We start from the raw sequence: 25,645 nt of genomic DNA, 5'->3' as shown, positions 1-25,645 counted from the left end.
GACTTTTAGCTTAGGCCCAAGAAGGCCCAAGCCAGGCCTTTGAGCCACATCAAGCTTGTGAGATGCCCTTAGGTCAGGAGAGTCTTGTGTAAAAATTTTGAAGAAAAACTTGTAGTTTAAGAGTGTCTAATGCACTCAAGAAACCTTAGTTACCATTCTGAAATTTGCACCAGTGAGCACTTTCACTTATCACATAGTTTTAGGACACTTAGAAGTGAGTATTAGGTCGACCACCATAGTTGTAAGATAGTATAAGGTCAGTAGAACAAAAGGCACAAGTGAGGGTCAATAGGTTTTGGATAATTTAGGAAAGGCACATTGAGTTAGGAAGCCCAAATTCGAAGACTTCGTTTAGTTAGCGACCAAGTAACTTAAGTGGTGAGTCGAGATCATCCAAGCCTAGTGTGGCATTATGGTGTATATGATGTTATTTGGTATTAATATACGATATGTGATTATGTGGCTACGTGTGTACATTTGAAAATATAAATGGTGGATATGAATTAAGTGTGTATAGGCCTAAGTGCCATTCATGTTTAATTTCGGGTTGTAAATAGGTTAAGATGGAAAGAATATATTATAATGAGGATTATTATTATTTATGTAGGATCTCGAGACGAGGGAAAACTTGCCATAAAAGTCGAGTGAAGCTCCAGTTGTTGCTCCTACCAGTCAGACCAGACCAGTCTATCTCAAGGCAAGTGATTCAACTTAACCTTCGCATTTACTGTAAACAGTTCATATATATATCGATGCAATTATCCTGAGTCATTTTGATATATTTAAATCAAGAGTATCTTTTGTTTATCTTTGAGTTACATAGAGATGCCATGAACCCTCGAGTACGTATTGCAAGTAGTTCAAAAGTCTTTCATGATAGTTTAATGCCATGATAAAATAGAGATGTGTTATAATACCTTATTGATCCTTTTGATTATCATGCTATTGATCCCTGAGAAATCTTGATGTTGCACCCTGATGCTTTGATTCAACTCTTGAAATAACCTCGATAGAAACTTTATCTTGATACCTAAAAGCCAATCTTTTCTTAAATTCATTCATGATTGTTTGATAACCCTATCCTTACCCTAAAGCTTGATACCCTGTTATATCTTGAGCTGATGATCACTTCCTTTATATTTTAGCACCTCTATCCTATTGGAACCAGTGATGCTTATCTTCTTGATGTTCTAATACCTATACCTTGTCTACAACCATTGCTTTAAGCCTAGTTTGGCATTACTCTTTCATATTATCCAGTAGCCTTGCTTAATTTCCTTGTCAAAATTCTTGTTTATGGAAATCTCTCGATTACCCTAATATAGTAAAGTCTAGTGGATCATGGCCCTGAGATTTAGTGTCATATTTCCAGTATTTCAAGTTGATCTATAATCCCCTGATAAAAAAAAAAAAAAATGATTTCAGTCAAAAGAGATTTTGTCATAAATCGGCATCAGTTTTCAAAATGAATAAAAGGTGGATTTTTCAGTCCCAAAGGGGGACAAATGTTTTCTTGAATGGTGGATCTGGACTGAGACGCGAGTCCTTTCCACACTTATATTAGGCTTAAAAGTTGCCTAGGGATTCCCAATAATGTTTTAGAACCCAGCGAGGTTCGGGATTACTTCGCGGCTGATCACCGGCTGTAATCCGTAGCGTCATAAAATGATTTTGATTAAGAATGGTTTTAAAATTTGTTTTGATGCAAGCAAAATGATGCCAACTCACATAAGTTTTATCTCTCGATTATCATTGATTATGTCATTCCATTGTCATTCCTAAAGGTATATCTCGATTTATGCTTTGCGTTGTATTGTTAGCACTTGTTGAGCTTTTGGCTCACTTCTTGCTTTACCCTGATATTACAGCTAGCAGCCATGGTTAGATTCAAGCAGACTGCCCGTAAGACCTGTGATGCTGATGCTTATGTTCGAGCTCAGGTAGAATAAGTAATAATAGTTGTGTGAGGACTCGGTATTTGTAATCAGATGTAATAGTTGGTAGTGTTGGGCTGTTCCAAACCCTAAACTGTAAGATCTTGGATTTTGGTTGTGTAATACTCATTAAAATGATGTAATAGCTATAATTATTTTGCTATTTAAGTTGGGGGTGTGACATAGAATCAAATTCACTCCAAAGTGTTTCAAATTTCTTAACCTCTTCGAAGGTCCAACCATCTTCTGTGGTCCAACCATCTTCAGTGTATGGAGTTTTCTTAATTTTGGATGATACCATTATGAAATGTGTATGAATGCATTTGATATAAGTTTGATTTAATATTTATAGTTGGTGTGGTACACATAAAGATACATTTAAATTTATCCATAAAGACTAAGTTTGTGCCAACTAAAAAATAATATCTAGTTTGATGTATATTTATAACAGATTGAATGTATCCAACATCTATATCTCGAAGGTATGTTAATAGTTAGACTTAGCTATAAAATTGACTATTACTCTACATGATTCAATCTATAAATATCCTAATCTAAATGTATATGATGATACATATGTTCATATAAAATTGAAACTATAGATAACGTAATCTAGAAATTATGGTGAGAAATAGATGCATCTATAACGCCGGTAATTAATGTCAAATATGTGAACTAAAGAACAATATGACTCACGAACTTTTATATAATATCATTTTTCTATATCATTGAATAGTAATTTCAAAATTATGAATTTCACTTATATTAATTTTCCTACCACCGACTGATAGGATATAAATAATCTAAACCCGCCAAATAAACTAGTCCTGCTTGGGTTTAATCCTAACTCAGCCAAGTGGACTAGTCCTGCGAGGACGCAGTCCTGGTTCAGGCTAGGCCCGTGGGCCATAAATGGGGAAGCCAATATGGCATGATACGTGGAGCACAAGTCATGACCAAGGTCCCTACGTGACAGTGACAACTCTGGATTATTCTGTCAGACACTCTTATACACACACCAACAGCCTCCTTATATTTCTATCTTTATCATACAAAAGCGAGTTCTTACTCCCATCCAGGAAGCGCCGCGAGGCTCAAACGCTCCTCCGGTGTTATTTTGTAGACATCCAACGGCAGCTAAACCCAAGACAAGTCAGGGTACAGCGTAAATAGAAAACTTGGGTTATCTATAAGCTCGTCAAAAATCGTAAATAAATCATGGATTTTTGGACACGTGTTAGTAGTACTTCAACTTATAAATTAAACTTTGCATTTGCTTCGTCGCGCACTTGTATGGTCTAGAGAGGCTTACTAGGTTACCAACTCACCCCAAAATTTCTACTCTACTCGTTAGACCTTAAATAGATAGCTCATACACCCGAATTTTAACTTTCAAGCTATTAAAGGATAATACCAATTATCTTAATGTCTACCTTAAGCTACTGGCTTTGTGGGATAGTAACATCATACTTTTATCCCCTCTTCTGACAACTTGATTTGTTAAGATTTAAAGAGTTGGCTCTGATATCATATGTTATAAATTGGGTCAAACTCTAATTCTTAATCGAATTAGGTCATGTTTCGAACTTGAATCACATATAATGTTAAAGTACATGAACCCAAATACAACTTTAAAATTCAAAAGCCTACCATAGACTCCTGAAAGATCAAATGTAGATTGATTTGTAGAAACTTTTCTTTTGAACTCCATTGAGAAACAACTGCGCAATCCTAATAGATCTTAAAATCCATTAGCGAAGTCATCCTATATTTAGAACGAATGATAGGGAACTTGGCTTCACATCTTCTATCATTTCCCATATAAAACACACTCACACATCGAATAACAAGTAACATATATTATATGTATTCAACATCACTTCGCTTATCGCCTTGAATGAACTCCACTTCAGAAATTGCTCTATTTTTTAAATATATCTTAGGGCCTCGATGCCTAATCATTACATAATAGTTATATACTGAAAAAATGCGAATATGAAACATACGTGATGGTATATCCTAACCTAACGATTAATATGCAAAATCTAGTCTCTTGACATTCTCATTTTCAAAAGGGAAGTTTCATATTCCATAATTTTTATCATTTTCTTTTACAACTTTTAAGCACAAATTATTATAAAAATCATAATATATCCAAATATTAGTTTAGGTAGGATCATTTATTAATGAAAATCTTTTGTAGAAGAGTTAAACTGAGAGATCAATATGATCTTTGAACATCCGATACTTTGTGATATGACATATGTCAAAGTACACAAGGTGGCCAGTCTTTGGTACTCTAATAATACGGAACAAACCAATCGGCGGCGTCTCACCACACATACATCACACAGACAATCACTCTTTATCCCAAATATGAATAGGATTGTTGTTAGGAATATATTGCAGGCTTGATGATAATTCACCAAAACACCTTAGTAGATTTCAGTAAGTGTTTTTGTAACTATCAACGGATAACCACACTTGTTCATCCGTTGATAGAGTAACTTATATTTCAATAAGTTTTTGTAGCACATTTATGTATACTATAATTACTTAAAGGTTTAGAAGTTTTTGGAAATTCTAAGTCATGTTGACTATTAGCAAGATATGCAAAATAGGTTGGCTAATTATAAATAGGAGACTCCTTGTAATTTTACATAAGTGAAAGAGTATCAACTACTAAGGAAACACTTTCAACGGATAAACTACAAAGCCTCGACGGATGACTCAAGATACTTTCAACAGATAATCCATTAGAGACTCAACGGATAACTCAAGTTAAGTATTAATGAATAACTAAAGTCTTGACGAATAACAAATTCAAATAGTAGTTGAAAGTGATTTGACAGTCATACGGGTTGATTGTATACAAAAGGAATATGGCAGCCTGTTTCCAGGTTTTAGAGAACAAAGAAGCATTTACATTTACATTTCCATGCTTAGCTGAAGATATTCAAAGATACAGGATAGAGAAATGAAGCAACATATGAATAAACTTAGATTCTTGTTTTTACTGTTTGTCTTATTCATATGTAACTTGGTAGTATCTAAACCAAGAGTAGCAGGTAGTTAAGTAAGTGATTTGAACTGAGAAATAGAAAAAGCTACATCTGTTTAGGAATTCTTCTGTTCATCCTTGAGAAACACTTGTAAGAAGCTATGTGCATTCTTGCATCACAGAGTTCTCTATCCTTAATATATATCTCCGGTAAAAAGGTTAATCCACCAGAAAGTTTGTAGACAGTTTTGTTTATTTACTTTATATTTGAATACTTGAATTCTTTTAATCCGCACTACTCCATATTCATTCACAGTTATATATATTTAAAAGAGTTTTAACTTTCTAAAAGAAACCAGAATTCCATTATAATTCTGTTGTTTGATTGTTTGGGAATAATAATTGGTATCAGAGCAAGCTCTTGACACACTAAGAGTTTAAAGATTAAAACAAACTAGCAACATTAGTAAAAAGGATATTGGAGTGAAGATCCTAATTCTGGACAAAGACAACTATCATCACTGGAAAGTGAAGATGCACCTTCATCTACTCTCTCAAGATGAAAGATATGTTGACTGCATAGAGAGAGGACCTTGTGTTCCTCGCAGGGTTGCAACAGATATTGAAGGAGCTATTGTAAATGAGAAAATATTCCTAAAGCCAAAGTCATAATGGACATATGAAGACATTGAGCAAGTTCTTAAAGATATAAAGGCCATGATATTTGGTCAATGGTCTTGATGGAGATATGTTTGACAATGTCATTAACTGCAATACTTCTAAGGAAATTTTGGACCAAATTCAAGTGCTATTTGAGGAAACTGAGCAAGTCAGAGAAAACAAGATGCAACTCCTCATACAAAAATATGAACATTTCCATTTTGAAGATGGTGAGTCACTAAATGACATTTTTAGTAGACTTCAAAAACTATTGAATGGTTTAAACTTGTATGGGAGGATCTACCAAACTAAAGATTCAAATATGAAATTTCTGAGGTCTCTATCAAAAGAATGGAAGCCAATGACAGTCTCTCTCACAAATTCTCAAGAGTATAAAGAATTTACTCTAGAGAGACTGTATGGTATCTTAAAAACTTATGAGCTCAAAATGGAGCCGGATGAGCTATTGGAGAAAGGAAGGAAGAAAGGTGGATCTGTTATATTATAACTGAACATGAGAGAGGAATAGAGTTAAAGATTGAAGCTGTGAAATCTGCACCAAACTTAAGAGTTTGTGAAGGTAAAGGAAAAGGGTTAATAGTTGAGAATGAAGATTATCCTAGTCAGGATGAAATAAAGGATATAGATGAGCATCTCGCTTTCCTATCAAGAAGATTTGCCAAGCTCAAATTCAAAAGGAATTTTGGAGCAACCAAGCCAAACAGAAACATGGTGGTTAAGTCAAAATTCAAATGTTTCAAGTATGGATTGAGTGGTCATTTTTCCAATGAATACAGAAAGCCTAACTCTGAGAAAAAGAGGTTTGAGCCAATGGATTATAAAAAGAAATACTCTGAATTGCTCAAACAAAAGGAAAAGGCTTTTTTAACTCAGGAAAATGGATGGGCAGTAGATGGGGAAGATGAAGAGGAAGAAACAAGCTATATCAACCTAGCTCTAATGGCTAAATTAGATAAAGCAGAGGTCAGTTCCTCAAGCAATCAGGTAATTACTACAAACCTAGCAACCTTTCTAAAAATGAGTGTAATGATGCCATAAATGATATGTCCACAGAATTATATCACTTGTGTGTTACACTTAAATCACTTACTACAAAAAACTCAAGAATTAAAGATAATAATCTGTTTTTCAGTGAGAGAAATATTGTTTTAGAAACTCAATTCATTGAGTTTGAGAAACTAAAAATAGAGTGCAAGATTGCAAAGGATGAACTGACTGAATCTTTAACGAAAGAGGAAATTTTAAGAAAGCAGCTTAAACGTGAGCAAGAGGTGATCAAGGCTTGGAAATCATCGAGGAATGTGAGTGCCCAAATTGCCAAAGTTCAAGGAATTGAGTTTTTCTGTGAAGAAGCCTGGAAAAAGGACAAGAAGAAACTGGACCCTATTTTGGTTGATGATTAATCAATGGATGTGGAATCAACGGATGATGAAGCTTATCCATCGAAAGCTAAAAGTAAATATCCGTTGAAAGACAAGGTGCACGTCCGTTGATAGAAAAGAAGCCAATTAGCAAAGCCAATCTAGCTAAGATGAATGAGAAATATGGTTCAGTAACCAAGCACTCTGTTCAAGGAGAATCAAGTAAAGTCAAAGATGCAAGTAGAGTGAATGTAGGGCATCTGTCAATGAAGCAGTTGAGTGACAGATTGGAGAAGATTGAGGTCCAGACAGATTAAAAAAGGAAAAACAATAGGAATGGGAAAGTAGGGATTAACAAACACAATAACTACATACCTGATAAGTATGCACCTAGAAAGACATATGTTAAGTGTGGTAGTGTTAATCATTTATCTACTAATTACAAGTCTGTGATACATGCACCCATGTCTGCACCTCCATCTTTTCCTAACATGCCCATGTCACCCATACATGCTTTTCCTGTTATGCATGTACAAAATTTATATGCACATTATGCTAATATGCCATTTACACACAATCCTTATTATGCTGCATTTAATATGCCCCAAATGCCATTTAGCATGCCTTACTCGAATAACATGTTTGCACAATCTTTGCCATTTTATGTTAATCCTAATGTGCTTGATAATTATATAATTGATCAAGGGTTTCAAAGTCCCACTCCTAAGATAAAGGTTGATTTACAGTCACCTAAGTCTAATAATGGAAATAATAAGAAACTTAAGAAAAAGGCTAACAAGGATGGACCCAAGAAAACTTGGGTACCAAAATCAACTAGATTTGATTTTGATGTGTGCAGGAAAACAGAAAGAGTCTATGGTATCTAGATAGTGGATGATCAAGGCATATTGTGGCGCCCTCCAAACCCGGGTCAGAAGTTTGGGGTCCACAACACAAACACAATATATCAACCTGTATATGAAATATTAATTGCAATGACCCTGCTCTATGTAACCATGGATCGCAACAGGTTTAAGTATGAAAACAAGCCACAACCTTAATTTTTATACAACGTACCAAATCCCAACTAATTTAATTTACAACTGATAATAAAATTATTCTTACAATCTTACTATCTCACTACCTCCATAAGCTTTTGTTAGCTCGATCCAACTCAAACTAGAATCCTAGCTCGTACATTGAACTGGGAAACCTCGCTATCAACCGTATTCCTTTTTAACTGTAGAATACATAAAAAGATTCGCAAGAGTGAGCTAACTAGCTCAGCAAGTCATAATAACAATAACTGAGGTTAAACAATGATCAAGTGAGATGATTCAGATGAATCAAGTTTCTTTTTAATTAATCATTAGAATTGGGATATTCATTTTAAGTTATAAAACCAAGGTTAGGCTGCTGATCAGTCACACACTAACCCCGAGCAAAGCACACAGCACTGCTCTAATTATTGGATCCAAGGCACACATTGGCCTAATTCGACCACGAATCTGGTCTGACTACGAATCTGGTCCACATAAGAAAACTATCCAATTCTAAAACAATTCAGTATAATAAACGATGTAATTCAATAAGCAAGATCATAATCTATATTGATAAAGCATTTGTACAAAAGCGTAATGCATTTCATGAGTGTCATAAGGGTATATCAAGGTATATACGAGAAACAGTTTTCAACCTGTAAAAGGATCAGGTATTAGACAAATAATGGTTTTTCAAGGTATAGTTCTTTGAGGTTTTAAAGAATGGTTGCAGTATATAAGTTTCTGTGTTTTCAAACAATTTTTATTTCAGTGTTTGGTGTTCGGTAGTTATACCTTTGGGGAGTAGTATCATATTGGTGTGATTTGATATCTGAGGATCAACAAAGGATGGTTTACAAAGAATAAGGCTTGCGGCTCAAGATCAAGAAAGAATCAGGGTTCAGAGGTAAGTAGTTTAAAACACTTGCATTATAAAACAGGAGTTATGTTTAATAATAGCAACATGTTATGAAACAGTTCGAAAACATTGGTAATATGTCTTGAAGAAAAGTTCAGAAATACTTGCCTTACAAGGCTTTACAATTATTACTGATCAACTCTGAGCCGACTCTGCTATTTAGGCTCTAACTTCCAACCACTAGATCCCATTGGATTCGACTTTGACACTCAGGTCTTTCTGTCGAAACTCTACTGAGCTCGTCAACTGACCACTAGATTATCTTTAGTCCATCGTCCACTTTTAGGTGCCTGACTATAACCTACAGGGTCGAAATACCCTACGTTAGACGTCTAGGTATGCTTGACATATCCTCGATACTAATTCTTATCCAAAGATATTCAAACCCGACTCGTAATTATTCATATTCGAATAACACAGACAACAATTAGGGTTCACATTCTCGAAATCGATCCAGTTTTCATTTTTAGAAAATACGTATATTCATCATTTTACGAAATTAGGTTTACTGTGTTTTGGACAAAATATACAACACAACATACAATCAGGTTCTGTATAAAACATATATATATATGTATTTACTTATACTCGCTTGACGTTTCGATAATCCTCGGATACGTTCCCGTATTTCTATAATTTGATTTTCCCGGAAATCGGGCAGCGTCCCCTTTGTTTATCGGACTACCCGTTGAAACATCAATCGACGTTAAACCAACAATAATCAAATTCACAACTACAATTCCAACCACCAGTTCAATTCAACAATCAATCTAATCACAATTCGTCAACTAACTTACGTACTCGACTTTAATGTAAAATCAAATTCTCGGTTCAACGATAATCTCACAAACTAATTTTATTTATTTTAAAATATTAGGACTCAGAATAAACATCACAGTCCACCGTTGACTCACCGAAGTTCATCGTCAACGGCGGTAAAATTACGGGTACCCGATAAATTTCGGGTTTCCAACATAATTTCACCGATTACAAAATAAATTCCCGCACGAATTATACTATCATGAAATCAGTCAATAATATTCCTGCACAGAACGACGAAAATTTCAAACAATCGAACCAAGCATAGACAGGAACCCACAACACAGACCCTTTCCTGCACGCGCTCACGCGCCAAAAACAGAAAGTAAAATAACACAACCACGAGTCGCCGGAGACAGAAACACAGAGAAGCACAACAACAATAACACCACCACATCACTTAATTGTACCTATACATGCGTATATACACACACGCATATATGCACAATCGACCAAGAACAAAACCGAAGCTAGCACCCAGGAACTGATAGAGCGGCTGGAACCTCAACAGAAACGGGTAATCGGGAAGCCACGAGAAGGGGAGCAGAAAATTGAGAGAGGAAAATAGAGAGGTAACGAGAGGAGATAGTGGAGAGGTACAGGTGACAAAAACAGGGGAGGAACTGTGTTTGCTGTTGTTTTTGTTTTGTTTTTCTTTTTCCTTTTTTTTATTTATTCCACCAATGCAGCACTGCCACGATTCACAATGGCTGAAGAAAAATCGACACGTATCCGTTCCTAAGCTACTAATTAGACACGTGTCCTGCCCCTTCCCGAAAATCTGGTTTTTGCCTCGAAATTTGAAATATAACGAATTAAGTTGCATTTAAAACAGACTCTGAAAATCACAAAAATAATCTTAAAATGTTATAAATATCCCGAAGTAAATAAAAATGTAAATTTCGTAATTTTAAAATAATTTCTAAAACACAATTTATACCCGTATTTCTCATTTAACAAACCGAGGTGTACTTAAAACAGATTCAGAAAATCAGGAAAATAATCTTAAAATATTACAAATATCCCGAAGTTAATAAAAACATAAAATTTGAAATTTTAAAATGATTTTTAAAATGCACTTTATATCCGCTTTTATCAATGAAGCGAAACAACGAGCGCGTGAAATTAATCCCGAAAATTTCCAAAATAATTTTAAAATTCTCGGAATATTCCAAACTTAAATAAATATGAGTTTCATAATTTTTGAAGAATTTTAGAATTAAATATGGATTTTACAAATAAAAGCATTCAGAAAATCATCTAAAGATAAATAATTAATAAAATATTGATTTCTTAATTTTATAAAATCCTAAAAATAATTATTGTAATTATAAAATCATAAAAATAATTTTTGAAACATTCCCCATATTTATGCAAATAAATTTGCATCAAATCCACTTTTGAAAATGAAAACAATCCAATACGATTCCATAATTAATCACACGAACAACCTGGTATATTATAAATTACACCTATATAATAATCAACCAACACAGAGAGGTCAAAACCAATACACATATTTTATTTAATAATTTCCGTAATAATCACAAATTTAAATAATTCAAAAACACACGAGTCATTATATCCTTCCCCCTTAAAAGGATTCTGTCCTCAGAATCTGGTCTAACTAATTAAGTGAGGATATTTGTCAAGCATATCCGACTCAAATTTCTAAGTAGACCCTTCTACTCGAAGGTTCAAATGTACTCATAATAGGTATGCACTCATTTTCAAGGACTTGCCTTTAACGGTCGAGAATTTGGATTGATCACTATATGCAGAACAACTTGGACAAGAGCCCCATTGGCTCCTAATCAATCACTTAATTCAAACCCAATACTTATCACTTTAATATTGACAATTAAAATACATTAGAGGTACACACTGGTGTGACGGTCATATCATTCATGAACAACTTTATATGTGTTTATCCATACCTCGAATGGTTCACTAATTTTAGGACTTAACCTGTCCCTTCTACTTAGACTTATCCAGTTTCTTACAAGACGTCACTTTTACCAACACTACTAGTCTTATTTCTATATTCATATTTTTTATTTATTTATTTATTTATTTATTTATTTATTTTCATATAATTTCGCCTTCTTTCTTTATCTACTCCGAGCTACTTTAATCAATATCATTACGCTCTTGGTGTGCTGATCTAACTTAGAATTTGACAACTTTCTTTCTCCCACTTTATTCTAATAAAAATGGGGACCTACACTTGTGTTCACACGAAGCTTGGTAAAGTGGCATTCCAAAGCTAAAATCGATGATAAATGATCATTCCAGTGTTTCCTTAAAACTTCACCTCTCAACATATCTTACATTTCCTAAATCATTTCCGTACTTTTACTCTCCGCATAAGGATGTTAGACGGTGCTCGTTTTCCATTTGGTTTCTAAACGTTTAAGCATCTCGTATCCTTTTTCATCAGTTAAGGCTGAAAAGTAGTCTTATATATTCACGTATTATCACCTTTAAGTATTTAAACTTCAGATTCCACTCTTTCCCATTCGTCTATTAATTCCTCGGTGGTCTTAATTACATCCAATCTTCTATGTTGGCATAATGCATCTGTTACCATACAGCTTTGCCTAGGTAGTTGTTAATGGATTAATTCAAAATCCTTTTGTTAACCTTAGTCAAAATTTCATTCTTGAAAACTTAACGCATAGTTGCTTTCCTTCTGATCCTTGGAGAAAAATTCTTGGGCATTCCACGCAGACTTTCTTATTCTTTGAGTAGCTGATGATCTTATCAATAAATACAGTTTGCTTATCTAAGTACTCCTTATACACCATGATCCTTAATTCCTTATAGTCACCTGATACACTTGTTATTTCACATAATATCACCAAAGCTTGCTATGTTCTTAACTCACTTCAATCGTAATCTCTGATATGTTCTCAGGTCGGATCTTAAGTTAATCCCCGAGATATAACACACTTCTTGGATTAGGTTTCATAGGTAATCAATTCTTTATAGAGTCTCACTTCTTCATATTCGTTGTTTTGTTAAACTCCCGATAATCAGTACATACTCTTATAATTTCATTCCTTTTCTCCATGAACATCACGGGTACCTTTCACGATTCACTTCTTGTAAAACCATTCCTTGGGTCTACCTTATCCATTAGGCCTTCAATAGTTCACCTTAATTCTTTGACGTGTCCAACACTTTCTAATCCATTTTAAAATATCCTTCTTATACCTGGTTATCACTGTTTTTCTTTTATTTCCATATATTTTGGCATTTCTTCAGTAGAGTATATACTTTATACTATGAATTACATGTGGCATCTTATTTCTTAATTCTTCTACTTGTAACTTCCAAGTGCTGGAAGAGAACCTGGGGATATCGTGATCGTTCTCCTGGGTGCATAAATTTCCTTTCTCGACTGCTAACATCGTGATCCATTATCTCCTCTTGACATCTTTCCCTTCACAACTTCAACTGAAAGGTTACACTATCCATCTTTCTTCCTTTTGGATTATAAACTTTAGCTTCCAATTCCAACTTCTAAAATTCCATAGAAAATTTTTCCGGTATAGTTTCTATGTCCATTATTGCTTTCCTCTATCTTTGCTTTTCCTCGTGAATACATACTTCAATCTCTTATGGCCCGTATAGATCTTACACTTTTCTCCATACATATCATGTTTCCCAAATCTTTCAAAACAAATATTATTACTGTTAATCCCAAATTATGGGTAGGATACTTCTGCTCATAAGGTTTCGGTTGTCTGGATGCATATACAATAACTCTATTGTGCCGCATCAACACACATCCTATTCCCTAATGAGAAGCATCACTATAAACTACCAAACCTCCTTGATATTTTTAAATTGATAAAATAGGTGTTGAAACCATTCTTTCATTTAACTACGCAAAACTTTCCCTTCACCCTTCTCCATTTCATAAACTTCTTGCTTTTCCTGGTTAGCTTCATTCAAGATATTGCAATTTTGAAGAAATCTTGCACAAATTTCCAATAGTAACCGGCCCATGGTTAAATTTCTTACTTTTGTTGGTGTTTCTGGTCTCTTTTTATTCATAGAAATTTTAACTTCTGCTGAATCTCTTTTGATCTTCTCTACATTGACTATCTATGCTAAGAACTAAATTTCATACAACTTCTTTCTTCTCGGATATTCCTTTAAGTATCACAACTATAGCTTACTCGGATATTCCTTAAAGGTGCTGTCCATCCAGTTTAAATATTACTGGTATATTGATTAATACAGATGACAATACGAGAACAATACTTAGTTTTGAAAATTATCCTGGATATATCCATAGGTTTAATCTTCAATTGGCGAAATACCAAGTCTTAAATCAGTCTTATAAAAGTACTTTGCTTCTTTCATTTGATCAAACAATTTATTGGGTCGAGGTAACAAATACTTTCTTTTGATAGTAAACTTGTTGAGCTCTCACTAATTGACGCATAATCACATACTTCCATTTTTCTTATTAATATTTAATACCGGTGCACCTTATGGGGTACACTAGGTCTAATCGCTTTTTCTTCTAGCATTTCTTGCATTTACTTTGCTAACTCCTTCACTTTAACTGGCGCCATTCGGTCGGGGGCCTTGGACACTGGCTTCATTTCAGGTGCTGAGTCAGTCACGAACTCAATTTCTATATTCGAAGGAAATGTTGATAACTCATCCAAAAACATATCTTAAAACTCCTTAATTACTATAAAATCTTCAAACTTTATTTGCTTCCGACTTTTATGTATTCCTTAATCACCATAAGGCTCATATCTTGATCACCGCAATTATCATTAACAAACTCGTTACCTAATTTCATCTTCTGAACCTCCTCACCTTCTCATTTGGCATCCTCAGAATTATCTTTTCGTCACGACGGTCTGTCTGGACATCACGCTTTAGTAGTCAATCCCTTCCTTGGAATAATATCAAATCTTCTTACCTTCCAGGATATCAATTCTACACAACTTATTGCCAGGAATTTCAATTCACCATTGGTACTCACTTATTTAACAATTACTCGTTCTTGACTTGCTAGTCCTTTAATCACAATCTTATCAATTCAACAGGATAATTCATCTTATTAACAAAACTTTAAGAGATAAAAAATTAAGTTTCTCCCACATCTTTTAATACTTCAACGCATAAGGTATTCACCCTGATCATCCATATCATCACGTCCGTATTCTGAATAACATATTTCACCGAAAAATCGCATATTCTCGTTCTCGAAAACGTATTCCTTATTGGAGTAGATTCCCTTGATTCTTAGTGGCTTCTTCACTGGGACTAGTGATTTGCAATCCTCGCCAGGTGCCCTTATTTCCTTCCCATACATAAGATGTAGACGGAACTTCGTCCACTTGATTCAGGATACGTTGATTTCTGTTTGAAAAATTCTTGCAAAGATCGACAATACAACGAAATGACTAGAAGGATTCAAAATTCAAAAAAAATTAGAGTTGAAAAGAAAGAAGAAGTAAGGATTTGAATATGAATCAGACAACCACATTGGTACTTAAGATGGCCAGTCTTTCGTACCATATGGCATACAACATATGATTAGGTGGCGTCCCACCCGACTCTTCGTCATTCTGACAAAGTGTCTCACCATAACACTGTTTGTCCCAATCAGAAAGCAAAAATTGAGGGAAATAATTAAATTTGAAAGGAATGAAATATCCTCCTTTTCGATATCATAGCAAGGAGTTTATTTAAGAAAAGAAGTTCATACTTATTTAGGAATCAAAAAGTGAATATACACTGTAATATTGAAGATAAGAATGATACCATTGGTCACCATCCACATTTCACTTATATTCATCTTTCGAGCTTGTTCGATCATATCTCCATTGTTTCATATAATAACTTTTAGAAAGTACGTTGAAATGCCTTCGTAAATTAAGCATTATGGTAGATTCTTACTTGTCACGTCTTGCGTCTTTAGCATCACACCTCTACATATAATACTTTAACAACTCGATTATAATGAGGTCCCTACCAGACAACCTCGAGTTTCCTTTTTCAATTTAGAATAACCCCGAAGCATTCAACATAGCGATCCTTGTGTTAATAATATTCTTCTTTTTAGGACATCTGGAAATCTTCTCAATCTCCTTCAGTCATACTCAGACTTCTGTTAGATCAGTGAATTCTTTGAACTTGGATAATCCTGTAATTGGATGAGTAATTGCTCCGTATACTGATTCTGTTGTTAATCTTATCAAACAATATTTGTACCTATCTGTTGAGAATAACCAACTTCTTCATAATCACGGATCACTTTGTCCTCTAAATTAACAATACTAAGTCTGAAACAGCATTCTTCCAGGTAATCCGGGCTTTCTAACAAACAAGAAACTCAAATATTAACTTGACAACCAATGTTTAAAAATCATTTTATTCAAAAAGGCTTTTAGAAATTTGTAAAGAAAAATCTTTTTCGAAAACCTGTTTTAAAAGTTTAGAAAATCACAAACCTGGTTGCCCTTACTGTATGAGTTGGTTGTTGTCCTTCCGACTTATAACAAGGTACCATATTAAAGAAATAATTACATAAAAGTTCGTTCACTCCAATCTACCTTTTCTCCTTTATCGGGTTCATTTGCCTTTCTTAATCAACGAAAACTTCAATTGTCGTTGCATGTTATTTTATTCGTAGCTTCACGTCAAAGCTTCCATACTGGTAATACTCCCGACATTACCGTTGTAGTAGTTTAGTAAAACATGCTATCCAATAGTCAATAAGTCTATTTCATAGAATAAAGTTCGCTCGTATCATATCACATTACTACTTTACATATCACATTTATCATATCATCATCATTTAATTTCACAAAAATCCCAGGTTTATTCTTTTCTCTCTTACTCTTTCAAAATTCATCTAGTTCATCCCATACTTATTCACGGGTGGCTTAGTCACTAAGGGCTTCTTTTAACCCGATAACATCTATCCTCTGAAACACTTAAATCTCCTTTGTAAACTTCGTCTCACCTCTATTTATAACTCAAGCGCTCACCATTTACTATAGCTCTCGAATCCATCCTTGTAGGTACAATTGCTTCATAGGACAAGTTCTAAACTGGGGGTATATGTGGCACCCTCCAAACCCGGGTCAGAAGTTTAGGGTCCACACACACACCTTCTTTATAACCTACTTATAACAATAATAAAGATAATAATAATATATGCAGTGACCCTACTTACCAATCACCACGGACCGCAACAGGTTAAAGTATGCACACAAGCCAAACACACTAATATATTACAAACCGTTCAAATCCCAATCATTCAAAATCAAACTGAGTATTAAACTTTATTACAACTTTTACAAACTTAAACTATCCCAAAAGAAGCCTACTAACTCCGCTCAATCAACCTGAACCCCTAGCTCTCGCACTGGACTGGGGATCCGCGGTACCAACTGGTTCCTTCTTAACTGGAAAAGAACAGAAACAATATCGCACAAATGAGCTAACTAGCTCAGCAAGTCACAATGATAAAACTGAGAATAATGATCATCAGGTGAACATGATTATGATATCAAGTGAACAATGGATTATGATTTAGAATTGGATATTATACTTTTAATTTAAAAACCAAAGTTAGGCTGCTGATCAGTCACGCACTAACCCTGAGCAAGGCACACATCATTGCTCTAACTACTGGATCCAAGGCACACATTGGCCTAACTTGACCATTATATGGTCTGACCACGAATCTGGTCCAAAATTTTATAAAAAAAATCCAATTCTAACATAATAACAGAATAAGAAATAATAAACAATAACCAGAATTATTAACAACAATAAGTGTTTAACAATGAAAGGGTTTCAATCCTTGTAAAGATCAATAAGATAATTTCAAAGCTTGGATGCTGGGTAATGAAAGAATTGGATAACAAGGAATCAACATTTCAGGGTTTCAAGATTTGGGCTTTCAAAGTATAGGATACAATGTTTGAGTATATAAGTAATTCAGTTCAGTGTTTGGGATTTTGTTTGCATGTATTTGTGGAGTAGTATCGTGTACTTGAAGTTCGTGTTCGGGTATACAACAATCAATGGTCTAGAAAGAATCAGGTTACGGCTCAAGATCAATAACTGGAATTAGGGTTTAGGGTACAGTGCTTCAAAGCACTTGCAATATCAACAAGACTATCAAGTACTACAATATCTCGAGAAAGTTCAGAACACTTGCCTGGTATTAGCTTACTACACTGCACTCGCTTCCAATCACAACCGTTTTACTCCTCAACTACCTGTTTCCCTTTCCTACGCCTTGCATCTTCTGCTCACATATCATAAGCATCTACCAATAATCGACTCATAGAGTTTTATTCAACACATACTTCTATCTACCCCTCGTTTTACCCAAATTCGATTAACGAATTGAAAGTTATGCAATAATCAAGTAAACACCGAATATATAGACCGATAGTCAATCAACAAGTCACGTATAGCACATAATACATCATGTAATCAATGATATATCATTTATAAAGAAGTCTCGGGTCATAAATAGGCTTTCGGGTATTTAAAATGATTTTTAAAACATTCTTCGTAATTAAAACGGGTCGTTGGATCAATTTCGGAATAATAAACAGTGTTCGGTTGGTCAGTTCTGGCTTCGAAACAATTTTATAATAATTATCGAGCCTTGGAAATAATTTAGAATAATATTTTAAAGCTCGAAACTATTTTTCGGAATTTTTAAATCATTTTTAAGTAATTAAATCTAATTAAATAATTAATTAAAATCAATTACTAATTAATTAAATCAATTAATCAATTAATTTCCAATTTAATTGACCAATTAATTAATTAAAAACTAACTGAAATTAATTAACTAATTAATTCAGATTTAATTTTGAATTAAAAATAATTTTTGGAATTAAAATACTATTTTTTTTAGAATTTTCAGAAATTAAAAAAGAATTTTTATAATAAAAATAAATAGGAAATATGATTTTTAAACATTTTTAAAACAGGAATCCAATTTTTGCAAAGTCTGGAAACCTGGGGGACCAAACTTCATCGTTTTCAAAAGTACAAGGACCAATCTGAAATTTCGCAGTTCCAGTCGCCGGAAAAGTCGGGGGTGGCCGGAGAACTCACCTCCGGCATCCTCCCACCACCATCACCTCCAGAATTAAACTACAGATTACCAGGAACATATTCATGCAAACAAATCATTCTAGTCATCCCTGTTCTGGCCGGAAATTGGCCAAGTACATCGCCGGTTTCCGGCGAACATCGAGAATTTTAAAAACACAACTCCCTACGATTCAAGCATCCTCTGTTAACGAGCTATATATCAATCAATTGCAAATTTCATAAGGAACATAACCCACTATAAATCAACAGTTAATAACCCCTGAATCAAAAACCCCTAAATTTCAACTGAAAACATTCATACGGGTTATAAACCCTAATTTTGAAATTCGAAAATTAAACCCACTTTTGAGCATGTTATTGAACTCCAAATCAGACGTATGACATATGAAAATCATCAGGAAAACAAGCTCTACAACATGAAATCATCATATCATACAAACAATCATCCGAATAAAAATTCATATTTTTAATAAAATAAATTCGAAAATAAATAAATTTCCAGAAAATAAACCTTTGATTCTGCAGGTATATGGATTACAGATTCTGATAGAACTTTTCAAGACCTTCAAATCCAGTACTCGAGCTTTTCAAACAAAGATCAATAACATCTTCAAAAGTTGATTTGATTCTTGGAACAGTTTATGAATATATGATTTTTCTCTGTAAAATTATATATTTATCTGTCTGCAAATGATTTTGATACGAAATAAAATACGGTAGAAGGCTATTTATATTTATAGAAAATTAGTATCCCGTTGGATCAAAACGGTACGTTTATTTATAAAAACTGATCCAAACGGTATTGGTTTTTGGGATAATTATCCAAACAAGTACAATTTGTACTGCGGTCTTGGTCTCAGCGCCTGGTTACACGTATTACGAAGTAATAATTGGGATAGTTTAATAAAAAGCTCCTGTTTATCGAAAATACGGGTTTTATTGATTTGCCGAAACGAATATTGTATCGAAAATGTTACGCCGGGACCCGCGCAGAACAAACCGTACGCCGGATCGAAAAAGTCGAAATATGGAATATGCTCGGAATATTACAATTAGGTTAAGAAGGGGTTCTTGGAAGAGTTTCGGGTTCCAAAAACGTAACAACGGGTGACGTAAGTTGGTTCCCGTTTTTATAAAATAGATTTTAATTACCCGTAATTTTTTTTTTAGAAATTTCATATGATTCTTATAAATTCATAAATCAACATCAAAATCATTAGGAAGATATGACAATTATCTATATTTTATTTTGGACATATAAAAATTAAAATACTCAATTAATTTTATTTTTGAATATCCAAGTACAGATAGCACTTAATAATTAACTCACAGAATAGATACTGAACACACATAATAATTATTTAATAGCAAAAATAATTACACGATATATCCCGGATATTACATCCTTCCCCCTTAAAAGGATTCTGTCCTCAGAATCTCCTAAGAAAACAAATGAGGGTACTTTTCTCTCATATCATTTTCTAACTCCCAGGTTGACTCTTCAACCTTTGGGTTTCTCCACAATACTCTTACTAACTTTACCACTTTATTTCTCAATACTTTCTCTCTCTCCTCTAGAATCTCTATCGGACTCTCTATATATGACAAATCTGCCTGAAGCTCTATTGGCTCATATTCTATTACATGCCTGGAGTCTGGATTATATTTCTTGAGCATCGATACGTGAAAAACACTGTGAATATGCTCCATGTGTGGTGGTAACGCCAACTCGTAAGCTACTTTGCCAACGCGCTTTAGGATCTCAAAAGGTCCGACATATCTTGGACTCAGCTTTCCTTTCTTTCCAAACCTCGTTAGTCCTTTCCATGGTGATACTTTCAGTAATATCAAGCTTCCTTCTTCAAATTCCATGTCTGTCCTTAACTGATCTGCATATTTCCTCTGACGATCTTGCACGGCTATCAATCTCTTCTGGATAATTTCAACAATTCCCTTTGTCTGTTGTACCAATTCAGGTCCAAGTATTTTGCGTTCTCCTACTTCATCCCAATATATTGGAGATCTACATTTACATCCATAAAGGGCTTCATAGGGTGGTATCCCAATGCTGGCATGATAAATATTGTTGTAAGCAAATTCTACCAAAGGTAAATGTTCGTCCCAACTTCCTTTAAAATCAATAGCACAAACACACAACATGTCCTCGATTGTCTGGATCGTTCTTTCACTTTGGCCATCCATCTGGGGGTGATAGGTCGTACTCATATTTAGTTTTGTTCTCAAACATTCTTGAAAACTCTTCCAAAATCTTGAATTAAACTTTGGGTCTCGATCAGATACAATAGACACAGGAACTCCATGACGAACTACAATTTCCTTCAAGTACATATGGACCAGCTTGTCGAGCAAAAATCTTTCATTTATAGGTAGAAATTGAGCTGACTTGGTAAGTCTATCCACTATAACCCAAATGGCATCATGATTAGCCCTTGTCCTTGGTAATCCAACTATGAAATCCATGGTAATATGTTCCCACTTCCACTCTGGAATCTCCAATGGCTGTAACAATCCACTTGGTCTCTGATGCTCTGCTTTAACTCTCTGACAAGTATAACATTTGCTAACCCATTCCTCAATTTCCTTCTTCATGTCTGGCCACCAATAATTCTTCTTTAAATCTCTGTATATTTTGGTACTCCCTGGATGGATAGAATATCTTGAACTATGTGCCTCTTGTAAAATTTCATTCTTCAGCTCCGTCACTGGTGGAATCCAAATTCTTGAAGAAAACCTAAGAATACCTTGATCATCCTTCTGCGTGCATAATTCCTCACGTACCAAACGATTTATTTCTTGATCCATTACATTTTCTTGACACTTATTTATTTTCTCCAACAACTCCGGCTGGAAAGTCATACTGTATAATTTCGCTTCCTCAGGCTTGCAAACTCTAATTTCCAATTCCAATTTCCGAAATTCCTTATATATATATTCGGGTACTGATAATATATTCAACCTTTCCTTCCGACTCAATGCGTCTGCCACAACGTTAGCCTTACCAGGATGATAATTAATCGAGCAATCATAGTCTTTGATCAACTCTAACCATCTCCTTTGCCTCATATTAAGTTCCTTCTGTGTGAATATGTACTTTAAGCTTTTGTGATCCGTGAAAATCTCACACTTTTCTCCATACAAATAATGTCTCCAAATCTTCAAAGCGAAAACTATGGCTGCTAGCTCCAAATCATGAGTAGGATACTTTTGTTCGTGTGGTTTTAATTGCCTTGACGCATACGCAATCACCTTTTCGTGTTACATTAAAACACATCCTAGTCCTTTGTGAGAAGCATCGCTATAAATTACGAAATTCCCTTGATCGTGTGGAAGTGATAAAACAGGTGCTCTGATTAATCTCCGCTTCAACTTCTGAAAACTTTCTTCGCACTTGTCGTTCCATATAAACTTTTCATATTTTTGCGTGTAAGCTTTGTCAATGGTGTTACAATCCTTGAGAAATTCTGAACGAATCGTCGATAATATCCCGCCAATCCCAAGAAACTTCTTACCTCAGTGGGTGTTCTCGGTCTCTCCCAATTCGTAATTTCCTCGATCTTTTTCGGGTCCACTTTGATCCCTTCATTACTGACTATGTGTCCTAAGAACTGAACTTCCTGTAGCCAAAACTCACACTTCGAGAATTTAGCGTATAATTTCTTTTTCCTTAAAATCTCCAAAGCCGTTCTCACATGTTCCGCATGATCCTCTTCCGTCTTTGAATAGATTAAAATATCGTCTATAAACACAATAACAAACTTATCCAAATACTCCTTGAAAATTCTATTCATCAGGTCCATAAACGCTGCCGGGGCATTGGTCAACCCAAAAGACATCACTAAAAACTCGTAATGTCCATACCTTGTTCTGAAAGCTGTCTTTGGTATATCTTCTGGCTTGATCTTTAGTTGATGATATCCTGATCTTAAATCAATTTTGGAGAAATACTTGGCTCCCTTCAACTGATCGAACATATCATCAATTCTGGGTAACGGATACTTGTTCATGATCGTAAGCTTGTTGAGCTCACTGTAGTCGATACACAGTCTCATGCTTCCATCTTTCTTCTTGACAAATAATACCGGGGCTCCCCACGGGGATACACTGGGTTTGATTACTCCTTTCTCTAACAACTCATGCAATTGCTTTACTAGCTCTTTCATCTCGACGGGTGCCATTCTATACGGGGACTTGGATACCGGTTCTGTTCCAGGTGCTAAGTCGATCGCAAATTCAATTTCTCTATCTGGAGGAAGTCCTGGTAATTCGTCGGGAAATACGTCTGGAAATTCATTTACAACTGGAATATCTTCAAGTTTTGTTGGTTCTTGACTTCTGTCAATCACATATGCCATGAAATGCTCACATCCTTGTCGTAGTAACTTCTTGGCTTGAATCATCGTTAAGAACTTCTTTACTTGTTTTTGACCCTTGAACGTTACTATCCTTTCGTCTGGCGTTTTCACCATTACCTTCTTATTTCGACAATCTATCTGGGCATCGTGCCTAGATAACCAATCCATCCCTAATATAATGTCAAATTCTCCTAACTTAAATGGTATCAAATCTACACAAAACTTACTACCATAAATATCAACCTCACAATTCCCACAAACTTGATTCACAGATACACGTTCTTGATTTGCTAATTCCACAGTCATTATTTCATTTAAACATTCCACTGGACAATTTAACTTACTAACAAAATCTTGTGAAACAAATGATCGAGTTGCTCTCGAATCTAGTAACACTTTGGCACAGAAAGAATTCACATTAAGCATACCTGCCACGACATCCGTATCCTGGATCGCATCCTTCACCGACATGTCAAAAACTCTAGCCCTTGAAGTCTCATTCACTGTTGGGGTAGATCCCACAATCCTTAATGCATTACTGACTGGGGCTGATGTCTTGCAATCCCTGGCCATATGTCCTGGCTATCCACATTTAAAGCACGTAAATCCAATGGTTGGAACCTTTACTGCTGGATTCCGGATAGGCTGATCCTTACTTGCTGGTTCTCTTGCTGGCTGATTTCGGCACTCCCTCGAATAGTGCCCTTTCTGATTGCATTTGAAACATACCACATTGAACTTGTTACAAACTCCTCCATGCTTCTTTCCACATACTTGACAATCTGGAAAAGTTAATCTCAATTGATTCGACTGATTCGCATTAACTGGACGGTTGCCCTGGCCTCCGTCTCCAGCATTCTGTTTCCTGAATTTAAAATTTCTCCCTGGCTAAAACTTGCCCTTCTTAAAATTTGGAAACTTCCATGGTTGTGACTGACCCTCACTTCCCTCAACTTTCCTTTTCTTGCTTTCTTTCTCCTTCTGGAACATCTCACTCTCTGTCTCTGCGGTCATAGCCTTTTGTACCACTCCTGCATAGGTATCTAATTCAAAAATGGCTACCTTCCCTCTGATCCATGGTTTCAAACCTTGCTGGAATCTTTTAGCCTTCTTCCTGTCAGTATCAACATACGACGGCACATACCTTGACAATTCTTCAACTTACCCTCATAAGCTGTTACCGACATGTTCCCTTGCTTTAATTCTAGAAACTTCAGCTCCATTTGATCTTGAACAAACCGAGGAAAATACTTTTCTAAAAACAATACCTTAAACCTTTCCCAAGTAATAATATTTGTACCTTCCAATGTCTTCACCATCTCCCACCAATAGGTGGCCTCATTCTTCAGATAGTAACTTGCAAACTCAACCTTCTGTTCTTCCTTTACTTTCACTAAGGCAAATGCCTTCTCTATTTCCTTTAACCAAACATTTGCTTCAATTGGCTCTAAGGAACCCTTAAATTCTGGTGGGTTTACTGCTCGAAAAGTTTTAAAAGTTACCTGGGGGTTGGTCTGTCTTTGTTGTTGTTGTGCCAAGTGAACTGTTTATTGGGCCAAGATTTGAAGAATCTGGGCTATTGCTGGGTCCATGGGTCCTGGGTTCACATTCGGGTTTGTATCATCTTGGTTGTTGTTATTGTTGGTTTCTTCATTCTGGGTGTTGGTGCGGGTATTTCTTCTGGGAGGCATTTTCTGTAAAGAATCAATCAACTTATTTAGCTTTTGAATCAATCTTTTGCATAAAAGAATAGTTTTGCAAAACAGAAATATCTCTTTTTTGAAAACAGTTGTAACTAAGTAAATTGCATGCTTCTTTACAGAATATAAATAGTTATAGAAAACAGGATACATGGTATCACAGGGTATAACTGGTGCAATAAAGTAAATGACAGTAATGGGAAGGAAAAAGGTGTTGATATATATAAATCAAAGGTTTTAGGTAGTACAAGCGTAAAGACGCTTCGAAAGTAAAACCAAAAGGGTACAACAACCTACTCACTAGTCAGCATAACTAGTCTATAAATACAACTCAAAAGTCTACTGATACACACTACACACTACTGTATATACTTCATAACCATAATAAAACTGCTCAACATCTCCATCTCTGAATCTCTGGCTCATGGCAAATCTGGACCTCCTATCTCCTCAAGCTTCTCTAGAACTCAAATAGCCCACTCCACTAGGAAATCATGGGTGATGTCCTCATGTGTAGCCTCAGCAATCCTCACAGCAGCTGCTCTATGAAACGCCTGGAGCCTCTTCCTAAGTCGCCTCTCACCACTCCCCATCTCTCTGGTACGCATGATATGCAATAACTCCTGGATCTGACCCTGTAGGAATCACTGCTCCATAAGGCAAGCCTCAAACTGATGATATGGGACATGATAGA

This window comes from Apium graveolens, chromosome 4 (assembly GCF_009905375.1).
Source record: "Apium graveolens cultivar Ventura chromosome 4, ASM990537v1, whole genome shotgun sequence".
In the NCBI taxonomy this organism is placed as follows: Eukaryota; Viridiplantae; Streptophyta; class Magnoliopsida; order Apiales; family Apiaceae; genus Apium; species Apium graveolens.
Note: the sequence above shows the minus strand (reverse complement) of the source record.